General features: G+C 33.8%; 1 long non-coding RNA gene across 3 annotated transcripts in view; it reads right to left on the bottom strand.

Moving 5' to 3' along the window:
- Positions 1–13,130, bottom strand: part of LOC124368983 — a 68,883-nt gene extending 55,753 nt beyond the window's left edge. For 2 of the 3 annotated variants that reach the window (XR_006923025.1, XR_006923024.1), the window contains exon 1: positions 13,028–13,130. This is a non-coding gene — a long non-coding RNA (uncharacterized LOC124368983). The remainder of the gene's footprint in view (positions 1–13,027) is intronic. The other variant, XR_006923026.1, reaches the window with a different exon arrangement.
- Positions 13,131–15,049: the final 1,919 nt, after the last annotated feature.

The raw sequence follows: 15,049 nt of genomic DNA on the forward strand, positions 1-15,049 counted from the left end.
ACCGGGAAAAGTCTGAAAACCGGATATTTTTACTTTTAAAACCCCTCAAAAAAATTGGCAAACTTTCGCACTTTTCACTCTTGCAGGCTTTTCTTTGAAGCCCGATAGCGGGCGAACCGTTAGAGCTAGCTCGGATCTGAGAAAAAATCGTTAGTCGGGAATGGAGTGATCTACAAAAAAGGTCAAGTGGATTTTTGCTCTATCTCTATTGGTTTGGCCGCAAAACGCTATTATGTGTAAAATTTTCGCAATTTTCACTTAATCATTTACCTTCCAGGCTCGATAGCCGGCGAACCGTTGGTCGCAGCTCAAAACAAATTTTCAATGGGATTTAGGAAACGGCGCGATCTACAAAAAAGGTCCAGTAACATTTTACCCTATCCTTAATGGTTTGGCCGGAAAACGCATTTAAATGTGTCGCTTTTTCAAGTTTTACTTCATAATTTTGTTTCTGGGTTCTATATCGGCAAAATCTTTAAAGTTAGGGTAAATTAAAAAGCGGATTTTAATACAAAATAAGACGATCTACAAAAAAGGTCCAGTGACTTTTTGCCCTATCTCTATCGGTTTGGCCAATAAATGCTAATATTTTGTCATTTTGACGTGGAAATGTTTTTACTGGAGACGATATTGGTTAACCCGTTTATCCTAGCTTAAACTTAAACACTTTATTAAATATCCATTAATAGGATCTACAAAAAAGGTTCAGTAGCTTTTTGTCGTATACCTTTCCGTAAGCCTGTTATACGCTCTCAATGGCAAAATCTTTTTTGTGAATTGGCAATTTTAAGGGTTTTTTATTTTTTCCGAATAGAATTGGTACAATTAATAACAGTTTCATATTGAATTTATATTAATTCGTAAACCAGTGACTAGTGTAAGTGGCTAATAGAGCACATCGCGAATTGGCTGAGCGTTAGCAAAGGTTATTTTTTAATTTTTTTAAACAGTTTATTTAATTCATATAATATGTCAGATTTTGTTTCTTTTTTTATAACCATACGGTATTGTATCAATCTTATTTTATAGAACAATTATTTTATCGCCTTTCGAGCTCAGTGCTAGCTTGTTTATCCCTAATATATACAGCCGCATATGTAACTCACTGACTGATAGGGTATACGAAATTCTAACCCACTTCTAGAAGTGCTGGAAACACCAAATTTTGAACGCACGTAGCTTTTACCTTCAAACCACCGGGAAAAGTCTGAAAACCGGATATTTTTACTTTTAAACCCCTCAAAAAAATTGGCAAACTTTCGCACTTTTCACTCTTGCAGGCTTTTCTTTGAAGCCCGATAGCGGGCGAACCGTTAGAGCTAGCTCGGATCTGAGAAAAAATCGTTAGTCGGGAATGGAGTGATCTACAAAAAAGGTCAAGTGGATTTTTGCTCTATCTCTATTGGTTTGGCCGCAAAACGCTATTATGTGTAAAATTTTCGCAATTTTCACTTAATCATTTACCTTCCAGGCTCGATAGCCGGCGAACCGTTGGTCGCAGCTCAAAACAAATTTTCAATGGGATTTAGGAAACGGCGCGATCTACAAAAAAGGTCCAGTAACATTTTACCCTATCCTTAATGGTTTGGCCGGAAAACGCATTTAAATGTGTCGCTTTTTCAAGTTTTACTTCATAATTTTGTTTCTGGGTTCTATATCGGCAAAATCTTTAAAGTTAGGGTAAATTAAAAAGCGGATTTTAATACAAAATAAGACGATCTACAAAAAAGGTCCAGTGACTTTTTGCCCTATCTCTATCGGTTTGGCCAATAAATGCTAATATTTTGTCATTTTGACGTGGAAATGTTTTTACTGGAGACGATATTGGTTAACCCGTTTATCCTAGCTTAAACTTAAACACTTTATTAAATATCCATTAATAGGATCTACAAAAAAGGTTCAGTAGCTTTTTGTCGTATACCTTTCCGTAAGCCTGTTATACGCTCTCAATGGCAAAATCTTTTTTGTGAATTGGCAATTTTAAGGGTTTTTTTATTTTTTCCGAATAGAATTGGTACAATTAATAACAGTTTCATATTGAATTTATATTAATTCGTAAACCAGTGACTAGTGTAAGTGGCTAATAGAGCACATCGCGAATTGGCTGAGCGTTAGCAAAGGTTATTTTTAATTTTTTTAAACAGTTTATTTAATTCATATAATATGTCAGATTTTGTTTCTTTTTTATAACCATACGGTATTGTATCAATCTTATTTTATAGAACAATTATTTTATCGCCTTTCGAGCTCAGTGCTAGCTTGTTTATCCCTAATATATACAGCCGCATATGTAACTCACTGACTGATAGGGTATACGAAATTCTAACCCACTTCTAGAAGTGCTGGAAACACCAAATTTTGAACGCACGTAGCTTTTACCTTCAAACCACCGGGAAAAGTCTGAAAACCGGATATTTTTACTTTTAAAACCCCTCAAAAAAAATTGGCAAACTTTCGCACTTTTCACTCTTGCAGGCTTTTCTTTGAAGCCCGATAGCGGGCGAATCGTTAGTGCAGTCTTTTATACCAACCTCTTTACTGCCTAAACCACAGGTCGGAGATAAAATCCGACAGCACAATCCTCCTTCAATTTTAAATTTTATACAAGAAAGGTCCAGTCACTTTTTGTCGTAACTCCAACGGTTAAGCCACAAAACGCCCTCAAACTCAAAAGTTTGGTTAAAATAAACACTGTACTTTCTACTTCCTGGTAAACACAATCTCGGACTTTAGTTATCATCCAATTCTTATTCTCCAAAATGTGCTATGACATCACTTAATTTTTCAACGAAGTACATTGATTAGTTTGATATATCAACATCATTTGGCTGAGCGTTAGCGAAGCTTAACAACCCACGAGAAAGACCCAGTAGGGAAGACGTAACTTGAAAACCTCATGTCCGAATTTAACCAATAACCACATCACTCCCGAATATTAAGCACTGAGTTTAGGGGCCTGGGGTATAACTCCCCGATGTCTTAACCCCTGGTAACATTAAACCCCCCTTGGGAATTTCCTGGCATGACCTCATGTCCGAATTTTACCTATCACCAAATCCCTCTTATCCCCGAATTTAAAGCACTCACTTTTGGGGCCTGGATTACTCTACTTTCGTAAACGACTGACTAGTACGTCTACTAGGGGACATCGCGACTTGGCTGAGCGTTACCGAAGTTTAATAGTAATTAGGGACAGAGTGAATTACTACCCCACCTCTCAATTTCGTTATCAAACACTGCCATCTGCGATGCGCGCCTTGCCGATAGCAGCCTCTTTTGTACAGTCTAGCCCTTATCATTCATCTGGGCCTACTCCTTCCACCGGTAATCCAGTTACCCCAGAATTGTTATTTAATACAATCGGTACATTATTTTTGCTCACAAACACAACACCCTCGGAAAGAGACCAACGTGTGTCTCAACCCCCGGTAACATTAACCCCCCCCCCTGGAGTTTTCTTGTATTACCAGACAATCTCTTGAGTAAATTAAACTCCCTGATATCTTAACCCCTTGTAACATTAACCCCATCTGGAATTTCATTGTATGACCAGATAACCTCGTGAGTAAATTGAACTCCCTGATGTCTTATCCCCCGTTAACATTAAACCCCCACCAGGGAATTTCCTGGAATGACCAAATAAACTCCTAAACTAGTTTAAAACCCCTACAAAACTTAAAAATACTGACTTATAGTCAGTTTTTTATTATATTTACAGTAACAATTTACACTAGCTGACTAGTGCAGTATTTTCTCACAAGCCATGTACTGCCTAAACCAAAGGTCGTAGCTCTCAAATTCGGAAAACAAAATTAAATTTCCGAATAGAAAAGGTTCACATTTTGTCGTATCTCTAACGGTTAAGCCGCAAAATGCTCTTAAAGTCGAAACTTTGGTTAAATAGGGATAAAAATCAATACATTGTAATTCTAATTTATGGATTTAACCTGTCTCCGAATTCCACTTATCCCCGAATTTTAAGCACTTACTTTGGGGGCCTGGGGGCGTAGCCCCCAGCGAGCCGAAGGCGAGTCTAATATACTATACAGCCGCATGTGTAACTCACTCACTGATGGATGTATACAAATTCTAACCTACTTCTAGAAGTGCTAGAAACTTGAAATTTGGCACGCAGGTACCTTTTGCCGTGTAACAAACAGGAAAAGTCTGAAAACCGGGAATTTTTAGTTTTAAGCCCCTCAAAAAAATTCCCCAAAAAACACGCATTTTTTACCCTTGCAGGCTTTTTTTGTAAGCCCGATAGCGGGCGAACCGTTGAAGCTAGCTCGGATCTGACGAAAAATTCATGGTCAGGAATGAAGTGAACTACAAAAAAGGTCCAGTGATTTTTTTGCTGTATCTTCCATGGTTTTAAGCGACAAAACGCTCGAATATTTGACATTCCAGAGATTTTTTTCGGTAAAAATAATGTTTCGAGCCTGATAGCGGCCGAACCGTTGGTCGTAGCTCAAATCTGATTGACCCATCAAATTAGCAAATCGCGCGATCTACAGAAAAGGTCAAGTGACTTTTTGCCCTATCTCCATTGGTTTGGCCGAGAAACGTGATTATGTACAATTTTTTTGTAATATTTACGTGAAAAGTTTGTTTTTGAGGTCGATAACGGCGAAACCATTGGTCGGAGGGCAAAATAAATCAAAAGATAGATATAGGAAATGAAGTGATCTACAAAAAACCTTCAGTAATTTTTTACTCTATATCCATTAGTTTTGGCCGCAAAATGTGACTAAGTTAAAATATTTTGAAATTTTCGCCTAAAAATTTATCTTTCGGGCTCAATAGCGGCTAAACGGTTGGTCGTTGCTCAAAACAAATTTTCACTAGGATTTAGAAAACAGCGCGGTCTACAAAAAAGGTCCAGTGACATTTTGCCCTATACCCAATGGTTTGGCCGCAACACGTGTTTTAAAATATTGATTTTTTAAGTTTTCCGTGAGATTTTGTTTTCTGGGCTAGGTTGCAGACAGAACCTTTGTTTTAGGCCAAATTCAAAATTGTATTTTAATACTAAATAATGCGGTCTACAAAAAAGGTCCAGTGACGTTTTACTCTATCTTCCATGGTGTAGCCGTAAAACGTGATTATGTTAAAAAATTTCACTTAAGAACTTACCTTTCGGGCTCGATATTGGGCGAACCGTTGGCCCTAGCTTAGATATATAATGTTTTATAATTAGCTATTCATAGGATCTAAAGAAAAGGTTCAGCAGCTTTCTGTCGTTTATCTTTCCGTAAGCCTCATAAATGCTATAAATGGCTAATTCTTTGTCGTCAATTTTAGGTGTTTTAAATTTTGCAACTATAATTAGTGCGATTCATGCGGGTTCCAGATTGACTTTGTATTACTACGGTAACGAGTGACTATATCCCCCCCTCCACATCGGAAGTTGGCTAAGCGTTAGTGAAGCTTCAAAAGTAGATAGGGACAGAGTGCTTTTTAATTAATTTAATGAAATAGTGATTCCTTATCAACAATCAGGTATGGAATTATGATTTCCGAAGTAATTTAAACCCCCTGATCAACGTTTTATTTTGATCAAAAATACTGTACACATATCCTCGTGGCCCAGACACACATTTCCAAGAAAAGTACCACGCGTTCTTATAATTCCCGAGAACATTAATCCCTCTCCCGGGAATTTCCTGGTTGATGAACTCCTGATTAAATTAAACCCCCTGTTTAACTTAATAATCTGATAAAGGTAGTTATTAATTTATTTACACTAAATCTGTTTACACCATAGCTGACCAGTGCAGACTTTTATGCCAAGCGTTGTACCGACTAAACCATAGGTCGTAGATCAAATCTGACGGCATAATCGGAAGACAAAATTAAATTTCCGACAAGAAAGGTTCAGTCACTTTTTGTCGTATCTCTAACGGTTAAGCCACAACGGCCTTAGATTCAAAACTTTGATAAAAACTGAAAAATTCAAAAAAATAGGTCTAATACTATTTCGAATTCCGCTTATCCCCGAATTTGACCAACACCCCAAAAGGGGGCCTGGGGTGTGTCATTAACCCCTGCTAACATTAAACCCCCCCCCCCGGATTTCCTAGTATGACCAGATAACCTCCTGAGTACATTAAACCCCCTGTGTTAACCCCCCCGGGAATATCCTGGCATGACATCATGTCCGAATTTTACCAATCACAAATCAATCTTATCCCCGAATTTAAGGCACTTACTTTGGGGGCCTGGGGGCGTAGCCCCCAGCGAGCCGAAGGCGAGTTTTCTTTAATACAACGTCATTTTCTTTAAATTCTTTTGTGTTACAGGGTGGTCCCCGAGAGGATAAATTTTTACCTATGTTATAGCCATGTTTGTAGACCATATAGTAATAGTAATAATAATGCTCTCAGACGGCTGTTAAAGTTACAATTTTTAATATTATTAGCACTCTACATATGCCGGGGGGGAGGTGGTGCTCCTTTACCCCAGCTTGACTGGGAGATATGGAAAACGTTTTTAGTGGTAACCTTCCCCCACCATTAGATCATCCTAGATACGCCTATGATAGCAAGCCTTATAATCTTTTTGAATAGTTAGGACAGGAAAAGGAATATCACACAGAGTATGGAGAATTATTCTAAATTAGAAACACAAGTTTTCACATCCAAAACACAAGTCTTGCCAATCATTATAGGAAACAAGTAAAATTCGTGGTACATAACTCAGTAATATCAACCGCCATGCATAAAACCTGTCATTCAAATCTATCGAGTGAATCAGAACGTCGCAATAGATTAAATACTAATTTATCACCTTTAGTGTTTTTACCCTTAAAAAGTTGTGTTTAAAAATATTGCATCCAACATGTTCGTCAATTTCTTACACATATACTCTCTAGTGCACACAACCGGCGATAGTATTTTGTGATATTCAATTTAATTTTACACGTTTCATGGAAAATTAAAGTTTTAGATTTACTATATTTCCTCAATTATCAATACTAATAGTCTTATACTGATTGAGGGAGAACCAGATTTTCGTCCAAAGTGTGCAAAGACCAGAAATAGTAATCAGGGTTAAAGTAGGAGAACATTATGGCGATGGAGGCCGCTTCTAGGAAGTAAATAACGTGGATCTCGCCTAACTGGCACGTCAAATAAAGTAAATTCATGCGAAATTCTTAAAAAATATATCCAATGGACTTCTTTCTTCAGGGTACAAATAGTTTTTAGCCAAGCTGAGAAAGAAGTGTCAGAAGTTTTGCTACATTTCCGCTAGGTGGCGTGAAGGAAAGTTTCCGGAGAAAGAGTGATAAAAGTTAACACATTAAAAGATATTTCAGAGCTTAAATAAGCAACACAGTTTTTATCACCATTTCATGTCACTTTTAATATGTATAAGTTATTTTTAATTGGCATGCTTGTTTTCATAAAGTTTCTCTTAACTCTTAATAAATAATATATTCTTAAACATATTTATATTTATTATATATACATAATAAGATAGGTTTAAATCTGATTATTTAAATATAATGATGATATAAAACAGATACTAATTTTGACTATAGTTTCTTTTAAAACTTGATAAATATCATATAATTAGCCTTAGTGAAGTTTGGATTAATAACATTATATTTAGGTATTTACAATACAATTTATTAATATAATTGTTGTTGTTTTTTAGGCGTAGTACAAAGTTTATAGTACTGGATAAATATATATAGATATTTATATTATATATATATATATATATATATATATATATTCAAGAGGTTGATAAATTGAATTAGGTTTTGTGTTTGACAGCCTCAATAGAATAGGTTGGAGCGAGTGTTCCAATAATTCAATAATTATCAAATAATATTAATAATTATTGTGGGAAATTCGATTCGATTTTACTATGTGTAATAAATTGTAGTTTCCGAAGTTCCCAGGTAAAAATGGAATAATAAATCCAAAACTTTCAGCCCTTGGATAAATTCTAGTATTTTCAATAGAATATGCAGAATTCAAAACATTATATTTACTTTTAGAAAGGCAGTCTTGTATCAACATTTAAACTCATTTTTATCTTTTTTTCAATACTATAAAAGATTAAATCGGTATAGAAATATAGAAAATTGAAATGGTAAATCTTCTCAAGATTGGAATGTCATGAATACTTACTTCCGCTGGGACTACTTGCAGTAAATCTGTAGATAAAGTCGAGGTAAACAGTAGCGAGATTATTGATAACCCACAAAGCTTATCAAACACGATTAATGAATATCCTATTTCTGTTCAAGGCCAAGTTGGCTGAGGAGGCACAGGTTTGTGCCACTCCCGCTCCTCATTACAATTGAGTAGTGCAACAATTCTGTCAATAAATACTCGTTCGTGTTTGAGAATTGGTTATTCTAACAAAATATCTAGTGGAATTGGAGCTCTTTCTACGTTTGAACACCTTAATGCCAGTTGGATATCTTCCCTGCTTTAGAGTTCTGCGGTCGCTTCAGAATCAGCTGATCTACGTACGGTTAATCAGGTTTGCCGCTAATGAGTTATCAATCGACGTACATGTCGACGTCGCGGTCCTACGTTCTACGTCCTGAGTGAAAACGACCCTGATGTAGGACCAAACACCTGGCCGGACAGAACGAAGATGCGCTTTGGATTTGGACTGACATGACGTGAGCAATAATGAATCAAATTATTATTCATTTTTCCGTGTGATTTATTGTTTATTGTTGATTTTATTGTTATTTTTAAGTTATTTTTAGTAATATTTATTTCACCGTGTATTCTTGTTCAACTTTATATATTTACTAATTCAAAGTATACTTAATGATATCGTACTATTTAAAGTAGTGATTCTGTAACTACTAATATATTTCAGTCCACATTATTCTTTATGTGATTTATTGTTTATTGTTGATTTTATTGTTATTTTTTAAATTTATTTTTAGCAATATTTATTCACCGTGTATTCTTGTTCAACTTTATATATTTACTAATTCAATATATACTTGTAAGTTTCAAGTTTACTAGTTATATTTGATTTCTTTTAAGGGGGCAATGTACCCAAAACATATGTTTTTTAATTTCTGCCACTAATTAATCTTTTTGTTCATTAAAGTGTCTCTCTAGGACAGGGTTTAAAGAAAATATATTATTAACCCCCTCCCACCCCTCTTCAGGGGAAAGGGAGGGGGTTTTTCAAGAAAATTAGAATTCTTGTTTTACACCATAGCTGCTTTTGTATTGCACCTATTCCAAATTTTTTGATATTGTTTTAAAGCTAATAAATAGCCTTACAAAGTGTAGTATTGAATTTTGTGTAGTTATCAAAATAGGTAAGTGACATTTTATTTTAATTTTTTCAAAAAATTATAATTTTCTATAAATGGAAAAAAAATTATATTAGGAGTATGATTTAAAATATACTTGATCCCATACTACACTTTGTGCACTATGTATTGAAGATCATATGTACAAAATATGAGGTCTCTAGGTAAATAAATAAAGAAGTTATGTTGTAAAACGTGTTGAAAAACACGGAAACAACAAACTTACGGGAAAAGGCAAAAAACTTCATATGTTTACTATACCATGAAAAGTAAGACTATTTACATAATCATTGTTTTTGTGTTTAGTGTAAATATATTTTACACTCAAAAGAGTCCAGCCCCATAGGTAACACCTTTCTTTTTTTAATATCTTTTCTTCCTTTTTCATCTTTTTCAATTTAACTTCCTGACGGTATTTTTTATACTTCAAGCTCAGTCTTTTCTTTGACTGCAACACTCTTCTTAGTATTGATTTTTAGTTGATTGCTTCATGACTAAATCAAATCTAATAGTCTAAATCACAAAATTGTTCAACAAAACACAAAAAACACATGTTATTCACAAAGTGAGGTTAGAGTACAGTAACTGGAACTAACAGCTGATCACTGACAACAGCTGATCTACTGAGTGATTACCACACATTAAAAAGCTGGGATCTTAGTTCTGAAACTATGACATTCTAATATACTGAATACAGCAATAAAACATTAGTAATGAATAGTTATATTATATATTATGAATATATATATATATATATATATATATATATATATATATATATATATATATATATGATATGAAGCTTGTCACTTATAATGGCCGCCTGGAGGAGACAAAATCAGCTCTACACGCTAATAGATTTTATTTAAAAAACACACTTTTGGCAATGATAATGCAAAACCAATAATTGATTATTGTTTCCAAACATTTTAGAAGCTAAAAAATAAAATAAAATTTTTTTTTAAGAAAAAAATCAATTTTTTGGGTACGTTGCCCCCTTAAAGAATTCAAAGCGAATTTAATTAAATAAATGTTCCTTTAAATTTTACAATCTAGGTCATTGAAAGTGAAATTGTAGTTTATTTCAGACATGACAATGCCTGATTTTTAAAGCTGAAAAACTTGGTTATTAATGGTTTAATACTAAACAGAGATTAATATCTACGTTGATTCTACTATTTTAAACTATAACATCCTTTATTTCTTGTATGAACCTAATATAATATAATTAATATTTTCAGCAAGGCCGTAAGCTACCTTCGTAAGTTACAAGTCTGATAACAGTGTAAACCTCAAATTTTATACTTTAATATGTTTATGAGCTTAATTATTGTGTTTCTTAACAGAGCTATTTCTGTATATAATTAAACACATGTTCAATACGCATAACATCATTGGTCTTATTAGTTTCTAGTTTCCGGAATTGAGTCGTTTCTTTTAAATTTAATATCAACATCTAGCAGTTAATTCCTCTTACTTATAACATTAAACCGAATATAATTTGTTGATTCCAAATCAAGTGATCACAAATTTAATTTTTCGTTTCTTCAAAAGTTTGTTACTCTGGTAAATGTTATCTCCACTAAATTTATTTAATTTCTTAAAACGTACATATATGTGATATTTAAAAATAAGATTACAACAGAACCCGTTATAACTGTGTTGATTTAAAGTAGGTCCGATATTATACAGTTTGATATTATACAGGTCAGATATTTACAAACATTTGCTTTAGAAATCCACTGAAAAGTATTTTTAATGTATTTACTGTTTCATATTGTGTGACATGTATAGCCATGTATGTCAATAGTAGAGTATTTAGATCTTGCAACTATATAAAGCCTTAATATTATAGTCAATTTCTTCATGATATAAAATCATGCCAAAATGTAAATTTTTTCTTGGTATGGATACACATATGGCTATTTACTGTTGATCTACATTATCTAAATGAACCCATACACTGAAATTGTATGTATGTATATATGTGTATATATATATATATATATATATATATATATTGAAATTTATATAATTTATAAATAATAACATGTACATATAATAGGTTATTTTCTTTATTTTCTATTACATAAATATGTATGTATAGAATATGTTATTTTTATTTTTAGTGTTTAAATTAAAGTCCTAATCTTGTGAAAACTGTACATATTAACTGCTGAAAAAGAATTCAGTATTTTGTATTTTAAGCAATGTTGATTCTTTTGTTGCTACTTTATTTGTTACGTAAAATACCGTAATTTTGAAAATAGGTTTTGCTTATTTCTAACCTGAAATAAATTTCCTTTCTTTCTTTTCAACTGGGAAAACTTAAAAATTATGCAGGATGCATACATTTTTGTGCGAAATATATGTCATCATTACTATATAAAACCATTAACTTATATAGAATCATTACTATAAAGAATTAAATACAATTCTAAAAAAGGACATCGAGACCTCATGGAACGCTTAAATGACCTACAGAAGTACTTAAATAACATGAATTTATAATATAGATATTTTCCCAAAACTATGTTGATGAAACTGAATAAAATATTTAATTAAAAACAATTAGTATATTAACAACCTGCCATTTAATAAAATGGCAATCAATAGAATGGACAACAAGCAAACAATAATAATCAATATAATATCCACGTTGAACAATGATACTTATTCATTTCAGTATTCAAAATAATGTTGAACATATACAGTTTGGGCATAGAGTGCCCGTATAAAAATATACAATGTCCCAAGCCAATAGTAGTTTAACAAGAATCTACAGCTATCGAGAAAAAGTGGCAAATATAGTTTTGCTTGAAGAAATTTTTTACTGCAAATGAAACGAACTCTCGTTTATTCATTTTGTACACTCTTGGGTAAAGTTTTTTTTGTGCAAAATATTTGTCACTTATTAATAGAACTGCTAGAGACCAGAAAGTGTGCTAGAGTCAACGGCTGCAATTTTGTCTGGGTGCGAGGTGCCTAAGTTTTTCATCGAAAGCAGAAAAATCAAAAGTCTGGAGAATCAGGGGCAGCTCCGGTTCCCCAGTAGTTACAGTCAATTAATTTTGTTTTAATACATGTGACATTCCCTTTGTTTGAAGGTTATTTTTGACGATGGAAGGATTGTGAAGGAAACAGGATTTTTTCCGGACATTTGCCATCGTTAAGTGTTTTTCTTGTTTCACTTAACGATGGCAAATGTCCGGAAAAATCCTGTTTCCTTCACATGTGACATGTTACATATTTGCTCTTGATGAATATTTATAAATAACATTCTAAGTGAATAATAAAATTAAGAATTCTATAAATTAATAAAATTGGATCAAAGACCTTAGTGACAATTTCAAATTTAACTCTTTCATACACGACGACAATTAACTTTTATACCTACCTAAACTAAAGCGTATGTTTTTCAAGTACTATATGAAGAGAAAATAAAAAATATTTTTAAGGTATTATCGTATAAGAAGTTTTAATAAAAATGTTAATGCATTCTTAATACTGTTGAGTAGCATTTTGGTCAAACTATCAACAAATATTTTGACTAAAACCAGGTTAATTCCCAATTGTAGCATAGATACTGACAATAATTTCAGTAATGGCAAAATTTGACGATAAGGATGGAATTGTGTTATGAATAATATGATTTGTCACTATTTTCAGAAAAAGTAAGTATAAAAATGTAAACATAGTGCAGTATAGGGCAGTATAATGAAGACTTACCGGATCGAGGACTGGATCACCACTGCGTCCCGGCTAAGGCTGACTAGTGCGGGTAACAGACGACCATTGTTCTATAAGCGATAAGGCCAAGCCTGTGATAAACAGCAAGTTCTCCCACCTCCATTATGAATCCGTACGTGCCTGTTCTGGCATTCAGCTGTGGCGATGTAAACTGCATCTTCAACAGGCATGATTACTCAAGACACATACAGACTATAGGTGTACAATTTGATAAAATCACAACTCTTGGTTTTGTAGACTCTAATTATAGATCAGGCGACTGAAACCTTAATATATATATATACATATACAATAATGGACATGGTAGTACAATGTACATGTAACACTTCCACACACACTAACTTATAGCAGCCACGTATTAAAAACCCTGGATCACAAAGGGACCTCTTATAATATGGAATATATGGAAAAATATGGATTTTTTTTTTTAATTTTGTTAAAACAGTCTTTTGACTTGAATCTCAGGATTTATCGCAAACTATTTTGAAATAAACTAACTATATATATATATAATATATATAATTTGAGGTGACGTAATCATACAAACCGCCGATTAAGTTAATTATTTGTTAATTAGTAGTTTTCCTGTAAACTTGTTCATAAACGACTCAGTTAATGACACGATTAAGTATTTAGTAAACTCATTAAACAGATATTACTGTGAACATAGTGTTAAAATAGTGGATGAACTAGCTGCTGAGGCTCCAACCACTGCCACTGTTTCTTTGGATGTTGACGTGCTGCTAATCTTTACCAGCCTGTAGTTGGAGGGCAAAATTTAATCTGATATTTTTCTAAAGAATATTCCTGGTATGTATGTAATTCATGCCTGAATTCTGAAAAGTAACAGGTGTTTTCTCGTAGTACTTGTTTGCTATCTAAAATGTTACATTTAGAATCTGGAATTTATGCTTCAGTTTTAAATTATAAAAATCATTGTCATGCCGAAATCTGGGATGTCATAAACTGAAAATTTCCTATTGAACACCATTTCTAATATTTTAAATAGGTAAATAAGCAAGGGCTGTTAAATTTTCTGGAATCAACATTTTTATTTTGGTTACTCAATTTTGTTCGATAGAAAACCTGGGTTTATTTGAAGCTTTATTTTCTTATCACTTCACACATATCAACTCATTTTCAGAACAAGAATGATAGGTTTTATGACTATTCCTAGATCTTGACAAGACTCACGACACTATCGGCAAAGGGAGACACCCGTATACAATGGAGAACATTTGAGTTTGTCCACTGCCTTGGAGTGGCGGCAGTGTGTGTGGTGACAACAGAACCATTGACTACGGGGTTTGCCTGGGCAAGTCTCTTAAAGATTTACGATGACATGGTCGGATGTTTGAAGACTTCTCTTGGCAGGACGTATGGCCTTTCTTAAAACCGACGAGAGAATTGACCCATGTTCGAAACTGGCTACACTGTAATATACTTACCGTGAATAAGTAAATAAGTGTACATGTGCAATTTTCTACTCGGCTTGATTGTTTACTAGGTTTAAAGTAATACTGCACAAGGGTGGAGACGTAATGGCACTAAATTGTACTGTGAACCTCCGTCACAAAATAGTATTGTGACGTGCTGGAGTGTGAAACTTGACTTTAGACTGAGATGTCACGACCATACACTATACTTTACTCCATGTGTAGGAGAACTGATTTTCGTGATTGTAAAGCTAAGATCTGTAAAAGACCAGTGAAAGCTTAGTACTGATTATCTTGCCCTGGTACAGTCAGTACTACAGTACAGAGTCACGGTGTGGCGTAGCGCTACTGTGGTGGCCACGAATAGGGTCATTATGCTTGGTGTTGGCTGGCGGTATTATCATGTAAGCACACTTAACTTTTAACTGAATGTTACATTAATCTGACCTAAACGTAAAGCAGCTAGACCAACTATACTTAAAAAGTTTGGTACTTATACGAACAGAGAGACTTGCCAGTACTGCACCAAAGCCAGACCAACTGATAGCACGAACGGATCTGTGAA

Source organism: Homalodisca vitripennis, chromosome X (assembly GCF_021130785.1).
Source record: "Homalodisca vitripennis isolate AUS2020 chromosome X, UT_GWSS_2.1, whole genome shotgun sequence".
NCBI classification, from domain to species: Eukaryota; Metazoa; Arthropoda; class Insecta; order Hemiptera; family Cicadellidae; genus Homalodisca; species Homalodisca vitripennis.